The sequence below is a fragment of the Protopterus annectens genome, chromosome 9.part0 (genome assembly GCF_019279795.1).
Source record: "Protopterus annectens isolate FY-2018-M chromosome 9.part0, PAN1.0, whole genome shotgun sequence".
Classification (NCBI taxonomy): Eukaryota; Metazoa; Chordata; order Ceratodontiformes; family Protopteridae; genus Protopterus; species Protopterus annectens.
Window position 1 is genome coordinate 1,925,705,711 of NC_056743.1, and position 10,509 is coordinate 1,925,716,219.

The 10,509-nt window shown below is 40.0% G+C and overlaps 1 non-coding gene across 1 annotated transcript; it reads left to right on the top strand.

Moving 5' to 3' along the window:
- Window positions 1-9,607: 9,607 nt before the first annotated feature.
- On the top strand, window positions 9,608-9,679 carry TRNAM-CAU. Its single transcript has one exon. It is a non-coding gene; the product is annotated as a tRNA-Met (tRNA).
- Window positions 9,680-10,509: the final 830 nt, after the last annotated feature.

Here is a 10,509-nt window from a genome sequence, read left to right on the forward strand (position 1 = left end):
GGCATCACAAGGCACTATTCCCTAAAAAACTTACTTACAGAGCAACGCAAGTGCAGATGGTGATGATGAGTGGATGTTCTTGCTAGGTCCAAGACAAAATACAAAATGCCCAGTCTTTCTCTGAGAGAGTTCTTAAATTAATATCAAATATTACTGCTCGATTAGCTTGGATGACATCACTGTTTGTCAACTGACTTCAGTTCCCAGACTAACCCCTTTTGTCAGAAAAATAATTTAGCATCTCTGTGTGAAAAATACATATCTTGCAGATGTTTGCAGATCCTGAAAGTCATAAAACAATAAAATACTTTTTACATTTTCAACCTAGTAATTACGTCTCTTTCAAGACAATACAAAAAACTTCTAGCTCTAGACACTGTGTTTGCTTCTGCATTGAAACTGAGAGCTAACATCTCCTGTTCATGGTCCAGCTGTAATGTAACTTAACCTCAACTATTCTTAAGTTTTGCAAGTTAATTTTCTATGTTCTTGTTGGGTACACTGTGGCTATATCTTTGAAGCTCAGTACTGTACAAACCCTGTTCAACACATACTTTTGTATCAGCAGTTTACTATACACATAACATGTAGTTCTAATACATTTGGTAACACAAGCAATTGCATCATGCTGGTATTCACAAATTACATATAATTATTTACATAATTCCAGTTAGCTCAGCTAGCAGTATTTACCTTGTGTCACAGTAACTATCTCTCAGTGTGAGTTTATGTGATACTACTGCCTTAAAGGCCAATCCAGATCAGTGCACATGGAGGAATCTTTTTTTAAAGTAATAGGACTTCTTATGTGATACAATACAGGAGAGAATTCCATTCTTTATGTATAATGGTTGTAAATGGTCACTTCCCTCTGCACTTTTTAAGTCATAAAAAAATTTAGGATCCGGGAACCCTGGCTGTAGAGTACCAAAAGAGCATATCTCTAAAAGGAAGGCACGAGTGTTTTTTTTTAATGTAACCTATATGCTAGGCATAGCTGAACTACCGTTCATTTGTTGGCTACTGTTATGTAACTTACTTGTGTGAGGACGTGACAGATATACTCTGCTGGGGGTGGAAATGAAGGGATGTAGGGTTAGAAAGAAGAAGGCAGCCATGTAAATTCCACTTCATTAAAATAAATCATGCAGAACGGTATTTTCAAAAAGCTGAACAACTGCTACTTTTTATTTTAATTATTTTACATTTGTTTACTGGGGCTGTCTGACTGGGTCAGTAGCCCTTGTTCAGTGGAGGCTCTGGGAGAAAAGGTCCATTACAAAAACACATTAAAAACAATACAAGAAATTGATAACAATCAAGAATACATAACTTTGGTAAATATAGGTAGTAAATAGTTTATACATAAACAGTAACAATTGAGAGAGTAATATAAAGTAAAAAAAAAAGAAAGCTAACAAATAAACTAACATGAAATAGCTTCTGCCCTCATAGAGAAATGACTGATCAGCTGATAAATATGGTTTTGGTAGTAAATATTTATGAGATACATGTATGGCATATGACCATGAGTACGGCTTATCGTTGCTGTGCTAGTGTTACTTGTTCTAAACAGTGATAGCGAAGGCAATATTGAGGGGAAGTACAAAATGGAAGGAACATGATGAAACTGTAGGAAGATTGAGATAAATAGATAAAAATAGGCGCAGTAGTGAGTTTGAGATAGGTAGAGAGAAACTGGAATTCAGTGAGAAAAGGGACAGTTAGGATGTTAGAATTTAGTAAGGGAAGAGATATTTTGGTTGTAAAAACAAGGAAGGACAGAATGATCAGCCTGGATTAGTGCAGGAGCATATGAAGGACAACATTCCCCAAATTCGCTTTGCTTTACATTATAAACTCTGATGTCACTGTATTATGGAAAAATAAATTATTTTCTACGCGGCACAATCTTGGTTCTTTCACCAGGTTGGATCTCAGAGATGATATTGGTATGCTATCCTCTTGCAGCTTTTCCGTGGGGACCTTTGTCCTTCTCTTGACTTGGTTGCAATTCGGGCAGTTGTATTATATATCCTAGTAAACTTACCTGACAGGCCTACCAAATGTCAATATATTATTCCTTAGAGTTCTGACACTAAGCCTGCAGCAGCAGCTACTTTGTGTCTAGATTACAACGTAATGTAATTCCTAGAAGTGTTGGACATTGCTGTTAATGTGCGATTATTGCAGATCAGGCAGTGATAATGGATGGCACCTGGGTCCTGGTCAGTAACAACCCCCTTCTACTGTGGTGCCATCCTCACTATCTGCAATGAGAATGTATTTTGTCCAGGAATGTTCCCAAACAAAATGAGTCCTGAAGGGTTCAGATGGCATCTGTTTTCATTGAACTGTTTAGTGGGGTTTCTGAAGGCTGTGTGCAGGGTGCTTTGAAGAAGAAATGTAAAGTAAGCATGGCAGTTAAAGGATGTGTCATCAAAGTGGAAAAGTATTGATGCAAATATGTTACAACTACAAAAGGCAAAAAGAATGAGAGAGCCTTTATTAAGAGTTTGGTCTTAAGACTTACAATGGAAATCAAATGATATTTTTAATGGAGTCTTTCGGACTGCATTTGGGATGAGGCAACAGACAGCGGGTGTCAATCCGCCCAGGATTTCAGTATAAATAGAAAAGGAACATTAAAAAATTAAAACTAAAATGTAGTCAATGGCATTTGATCACAAATACAGATATTTCTGATATAGAGATCAACAAACTGATACATCATCTGAACTGTTCATGACCAGTTTATAAAAGTACAATAACACAGTGTACTGTGTCTTCACCAAAGTGGAAGCAATAACCAAGCTAAAGGTTCAGTGTACAGTGACTTCAGCAAGGGGATGGCACTAACCAAGCTAAAGAAACAGCACAGTGTGATTTCAGCAAGGTGAGGGCAAGAATGAAGATGAACACATAGAGTTCCATGACTTCAGGAAAGTGAGGGCAATTACCAAGTTAAAGGTACAGTGCACTATGATTTCAGCTAAGTGAGGGCAATTACCAAGTTAAAGATACAGTGTAACATTTCTTCAGCAAGGGGCTGGTGATAATCAAGCTAAAGAAACAGTGCAGTGTGACTTCAGCAAGGTGAGAGCAATAACTGAGCTACAGGTTTAAGACAGAACAACTGTGTCATTAAGTGGATCGAGAATGCAAGTCTATTTATGGCCAGTCAGAATACATAGTATGACCTGAGGAAAACAGCTAACTGGGTAGAAGTGTTGCCCCCCCCTCCCAACTAAACATTTACTCTCTTTGCACACATTTGACTTACAGCCATACCTTTCAACTGTACAGATTTTCGCAGAATGTCGATTATTATTTTTGGGCCATTTTTCATAAAATTGTAGTTTTCTGCCAAATTAGTGGCAAATCACTAAAGACTGAAGTCAGAATATAATGACAGACATTCGAGTTTCAGAAACCATACCCTTCAGAAAATTCATACCAATGCAAAACCTGTTATTCTATCAACTTTCTGAGTTTGTACAAGCAATATTTAAAACTTGTCCCTATTTTTGAACCTCTGTCCCACTATTAATTTGGCTTTGTCCAGATTTCTTGTTCCAAGAGGTTGAGAGGTATGCTTACAGCTACAGTCATTTGTACTGGGCATTAAATATGCAGATGTCATTCAAACTGCCCATAAAGTTAGAATGTCCTAGGATATAGTATAGAGGGTCTATATTATATATTCGAAGTTTCAAAACTTTGAACCTCATATGTTCGACAACATATGAGCAAAGTTTGAAACATTGAATATATAATAAAAAATTAAAAAAAAAAAAACTTACCTCAATTCTGCACCCTCCCACACACTTCCTACTTAAATAGACTAACTCTGAGATCACATTTCAGTGCAGAAAAGGAAATTTTCCCATTCTGCGCTGTACGGAGCCGTTACTTTTCACCTTCAAACTTTTTAAAGTTCGCTCATATGGTGTCGATTATATGACATTCGAACTTTAAAAAGTTCAGATAATTAATAGGGACCCTAGTATAAATGCATGGAATGATTATCTCTGTGAAAGGAGGCCAGTAAATCATAATGTAAGATTTATCACTGAGGCAGTGATACTAGTTAGGTGCATTACTATTAAATATAAGTCATCTGTGCTATATTCTTTGTATTTGAACAGAATGTAGCATTTCTGTTATTTTTTTCAGTCATGAAATCATTAGTTATTTCCTTCTTCCTATGTTATACCTTGCATCCAGATGGCTTATGTAATATTAAATAAGGAAATACATTATGATAACTTAGTCTAACCATTTTGCAGTAACTGACACCAAGCCTCATGGTAACTAAACCAAATGTCACCATATCACCGGTGCTGTTCTGTGCCACACAATGTTTTGTGCCAGATCTTAATTCCTCTCCATGTGCTTATTTCATATGCATCCATGTCAGTTACTAGTTCTCTGCCTTTTAACCCACTTGCATTACACTTTTTATTTTGATTAGACTACGTATGTACTGTGATTCTTTTGTTGTATCCAATTTATATTTTTAATTTCTGCTTGTGTTTATCTTTTTCTGTTATTATAAATACCTGTCTTGTTCACGCATCTTTAAACTAGTAAGAGTAATTCATGTGCATTTGTTTTGTTTTGTGACTGAAACAGATTCTTTAAACCAATTTGCTTACCCAATCAGCAAATAAACAAACATATGCATAAACTGTTTCCATTTTCATAGGTTCATAGGTTCATAGGTAGGTACTAGGCTATTGGCCCTAGGGCCTATATAAGCCTAGCCAAAGGTACCCTGGCGTTCGCCACCCAAGAAAATTATTTTCCTGTGCCCCTGTCGAGCAGAGCCACAGAGGTGATCCCTGGGGTGAATTTCCTATCTCCCATCCAATCATCAAGATTTTTCTTGAAGAGTGCTAATGAGGAGCTTTGTTTGATATAGATAGGTAGTTTGTTCCAGAGTATGGGAAGTCTCTGGGACAGGAATCGATCCCTCCAGCATGTTCTGTTTATTGTGGTGATGAGGTTTAGGTCCCTAGAGCGTGTAGCTCGTAGGGATTGGGATTTCTTTAAGTGGAGCATGTCTAAAAGCTCTGGGTTTGACATAGCTTTGTGTGTTAGGCAGAGATCACCTCTGAGTAGGCGATATGCAACAGAGTAAAGCTGCAGTTTTTTGAGACGGACTGCATAGGGCATCTCTTTGAGGCCAGTAATCCTCTTTGTGAGGTATTTCTGTGGCCTTTCCAGTTGTTGTAGATGTCTTGTGAGGTACATACCAAAAGGGGCATTCTACTCTATAATGGGTCTAATGAGTGATGAGTAGAGGGGAACAATGACCTCTTTTTTCCTGGATGAGAAACCTTTTGTGATGACGTGTGCCACATAGAAGGATTTTCTGACTACTGAGGTGATGTGATTATCAAAGGAGAGACTACTGTCCACCTGTGTCCCAAGGTCTCTTATCACACTTTCAGTGTTAAGTAGACTACCACCTATGTGGTAGTTCATGGGTACTGAGTTTTTACCAAAAGGAATGACGATGCACTTTTTGGCATTGAGCTTGAGGCCATGGCTTTGACACCAGGCATCTGTCTCAGCAAAGCCCTTTTGTAGGATGTCCACATCTTTTGGAGTTTTGATTATGGCTCCTAGTTTGCAGTCATCTGCGAACTTCGTTAGCCAAAGACCTTCTGTGTTGGCCTGTACTTCAGAGAAGTAGATATCAAACAGGAGAGGACCCAGGACTGAACCCTGTGGTACTCCACTTGTCACTGGTCTGAAGCTGGATTTGGAATCTGCTACTTTCACAGTGTGGGTTCTGTCAGTGAGCCACTTGGCAACACATCTTGTGACATAGGGATTTATACCTAGTTTAGTGAGTTTATCTATAATTCCAGAGTGGGGGATGGTGTCAAAAGCCTTGGTGAGATCTAGATAGGCTGTGTGAACCACCTTACCCTCATCTACGGCTTTAGTGACTGCTTCAAAGAAGTCTATCAGGTTTAGGAGACATGATCTGCCTTTTACAAACCCAAACTGGGTGGGGTCCTGAGTTTGGAGATTACCAATGTCATTGTTTATAAGTTCCATGATGATACGCTGTATAGCCTTGCAGACCAGGCTCATTAGGCTAATGGGGTGGTAGTTTCCAGGGTCTGTGGTGGCTCCCCCTTTGTGGAGTGGGATAACTGTTGCTGTGCGCCATTCACTCGGCACATAGCCTGAGGTGAGGCTATGATTGAACATGGTACTTAGGTGGGGTGCCAGTTCGTTCTGTAGTTCATTTAGAACACAGCCTGGGATGTCGTCAGGTCCCATGGATGCTGTGTTCTTGGCTTTGGATAGTGTGTTTTTTACCTGTGCATCCGTGATTACAGGAACTTTGCATTCTTCTGGTATAGAGATGGGCCCTTTAGGGGATGACAGAGGGGTAAAGTTAGCACTGAACCTATCTGCCAGGATGTTGGCAATATCCGTTGGTTCTGTATATTTAGTGCCATTGTGCTGAAACTCAGAGCAGATCTGAGTGTTGCCATTGAGATTCTTGACATAGCTATACAATGCTTTGTGGTTGTCTTTAGAGTCAGTGGCGATTTTGTTTTCATAACTAGCTTTAGAGGATTTTATGAGGGATCTCAGCTTCTTACTGAAGCTGAACAGGGAGTTTCTCCAATCATGGGATTTTACTATTTTTTGCAACAGTTTCTTTCTTCTGTTGTAGAGTTTGTTTATGGCAGGGGACCACCAGATTGGCTTCCTTTTTTTGGAAGATAGCATCTTGTTTCTGTTAGGGGATTGCACGATCCATGCACTCATGTATGTGCTTATAAAGTGCATTTGTGTAGGATTCAGCAGTCATACCTCTATTGTCCATCAGCATGGGTGTCGTGAAGTTTGCCACTTCTGTCTTAAGAAACGTGAAGTTGGCTTTGGAGAAATTTTTTACTGTGGTTTCCCTAATGGGGGGTGGGGGAGGGGGGTGGATGTCTAGGGTGATGAGCTTATGGTCGGATTTGACCAACGAGGAATTGACCTCTGGTGTGGAGCACCGGTTGCCCATGTTGGTAATAACCAGGTCTAGGATATTGCTGCCCCTGGTGGGGGTGTGGATAAGTTGATCCATGGCATTGGAATTTATGAATTCCAGAAAACGTTGAGCACAAGAGTTGGTGCATGAGTAGTTTTCCCAGTTAATGGTAGGGTAGTTGAAATTGCCCATTATTAGGGTGTTAGGTTGTACCCTAATATTTTCCAGTGTATTAAGAAATGAGGAGTGGTAATCCTGGGGCATGGTGGGGGATCTGTAGCAAGCTACAATTTGGATTGCGGTCTTGCCCAGAGTTAGTTGCATTTGGATAATCTCGGATGCATTATGCTGAGCAACTAGCCTGGAGGTGTGAATATCCTTAATGAATATGGACACGCCTCCGCCTTTAGTGTTTTGGTCCAGGTTAGGTGGCCGAAAGGTGTGGTATGAATTATAGCCTGATAATGCAGGGGTACTCTCTGGAGCCTTAAACCAGGTCTCTGTCACTGCACAGATGTCAATGTTCTCCATTTTAAGGAGTGCCTCGAGAGAGTGCATTTTGAGGTTAAGACTTCTAGCATTGAGTAGCAATACCCTCAGATTCTTCTTGCCTGTACCTGTTAGGGTGGTGAATTTGTCATTTGAACCTTGCCTAAAAAAGGCACTATAGGGGTGGCTAGAGCCTTAGCCAGTATCTGGAATCCCAGGGTCGACAGGTGCAGGCCATCTCTGGCAAAGCATCATGGCTTGTCGATCATGTCATCCCAGGCAGACAGATACTGGATCCCCTTAGAATGAAACCAGAAGCTTAGCCAATTGTTGAAGTCAATCATTTTGTCCTTGTACTGTGGTATCATTCTGGGTGATGGCAGGATGCTACTCAGGGCTAGGGTCATACCTGCCTGGGCTACAAGATTGGACAGCTCCTCCATGTCCCTTTTCATGTAGTCCAAGGAGGTACGTCTCAGGTCATTCACACCAACATGGACAATGACAAAGTCATATTTGTACTTGTTGTGGAGTGACCTGAGTGCATGTGTTATGTGGTGGATCCTGGCACCCGACAGGCAGCTGACAGTAACTTTCTACTTGTTTAGCCTGGTGAGTGGAACATCAGTGTGCCTGACTATAGAGTCACCTATGACTAGAGTGTTGGGTACGTTGTTATGCCTTATGGGCTGTGGTTGAGTGGCACACTGAGTTTGTGGGCTATGTGTCATTTGGGTTGTGTTTGGGGGTGGAGGTTGCTTGTGTTTCTGCTTTGGAGGTCCCTGTTGCTTGGGCAGGTTTTTACTGAGAGCCTCCGCGAGTGTAGGTGTGTGTTTTGTGTTTCTATGTATGCATTTTGGTGGTGTAGGTTTTGAGGGACTATGTGCTGAGTGTGGTGTGGTGCAAGTGTTTACCTTCTCTTCTTGACTGTCTAGTCCAGTCTTGGGTGAAGAGAGCTTTGCTTCCAGTTTGGCTATATAAGTGCATCCCTCACAGGTTGTAGTGTTGGGTGGTAGGAGGAGAGGGTTGTCTGTGTACATGAGGCAATTACTCCATTGCCCCAAGATGCCCAGATTCATCAGGTAGACAGGAGAAAACACCGGGGGCTGACCCTTAGACATGCCTGGATAGGTGCTTATTTGTTAAGTACTACAAACTGTTTTCCTCTAGACAGTGAGGAAAGTTGAATGTTGTAGTAATTTGTAGCTTATTTAGTGCTTACAATAACTTCTGAACAAGTGCTCAAACAAAAAACTGGCTAGTTCTAAGAAACAAAATTAAGCTAGAAGGCTTCCCTCCAACACAGAAAGGCTTGGGGGCCTAGAAGCCTACAAATAGTCCTGGACACAGCAAATCTATATCCAGGCTAGACTACCCACTCTTATTATTTATCTATCTCTTATTATTTATTTATACTTGTTAATTGGGATGTCCAGCTGGGAGGTTTTATTTTCAGTGAAGTCCTAAGAAGACAACACCAAGACAATAAACAACATGAAAAGAAGTTACAACAGGCAGAATGTAGTTAAATAATATACAAGACATAATTAGTAACAACAAGAAAATATAGACACGGGTGATACAGGTACTAAATTATTTAAAGCAAGTATTAATACAAGTCAGCAGCAAGTGAAGGAAGTGTCAAGGAAAGCTAGATAGCAAGGGTTATATGTGGGTATGTTAGTAAAGGAATGAAACATAAAGACACACAGTCATTCAGAACAGCAGGAGAAATGTACACTGATGTACTGTGGCTTTAAGAAACATGTCAAAGCCTTAGTAGGAAGCTAAATGAAGTCAGACACTCTCAGCCCAGCCTATAAGCGATTAGGGTCACACAGAAAGGAATTTGAAATGCGTGACACAGACAGAAGGTAGTTATTTATTTTTCTCATGCCTTACACTTACCAGCTCCCTTTTTTCTATATTGTAGTGCGTAAATTCATTAAAATGATTCCACAATAAGTGTTCAGTGATTAATTTGCTCTTTTTTCACCCGTGTCAGCCTACATCTCACTGGTCTAGTATTTGTTGACAGGAAGAATAACAACACGTTACACTGCAGCAACAGCAGAGAATACAGATGGTCTAGCTTTTAATTTGTACAACAGCAGAGTGGCGCAGCGGAAGCGTGCTGGGCCCATAACCCAGAGGTCGATGGATCGAAACCATCCTCTGCTAGGAGTGCTTGTTTTACCTACAGTATGTTGCGCTCACTGTACTGTAAAAATAACAAAGGTTTCTCTCTCTCTAAATAGGAGAACAGGGCATGTTAAAGAAAAAAAATACTTTCCTGGGATATTTTAATGTTTGCAAAGTTAACAAGCGCACACTGTGACCTTTGTTTTGTGCATGTGTTTGTCTAAAGAACTGAAACTGTGATAATGCAGATGTGTGTGTCTGGGTTGATCCGACCATCCTACTGTTATAAGAGACATGTCTGTGCAGTTAGTATGTTACATGGGCTGTGCTTTACCTCACCTGGCTGTTACCTATGAAGATCAGCAGTGTTGAACATACAGTTTTGTTACAATGTTAATGAAAATGAGGGGTTTCTTGATTGTTAACATTATAGTAGCTAGTGTTCAGACTAAAATGTTACCTTATATGATATAAAAACTCTCTTTTCATGAATAAAATGCAGGTACCAACATTATAGAAACCCCAACAGTCTTTCATCTGATGTTACTTTTCAGAGATGTGTATTTTTATACATGTTCAGAAAGCCTGGTCCTTCAGTACAATACCCAAAAAGTGTACAGCCATTTACCTGTATATTGGATTCTGTCCTTATGTGGGGATTTGCTCAACCATCCTCAAATTAGAGAATTTATGTTTTTTTATATTTCACGTCCCCATATATAACTGCACACATTAGGAATCCAGAGATTTCCTTCTGTAATTAAATGTTTTTATCATATCATCCTGTGTCTTCTTGCCTAAAACTACACATGCTAGGCTCTTCTGTCTTTCTTTATATGTCTTATGGTGAGGATCATCTGTCTTTTTTG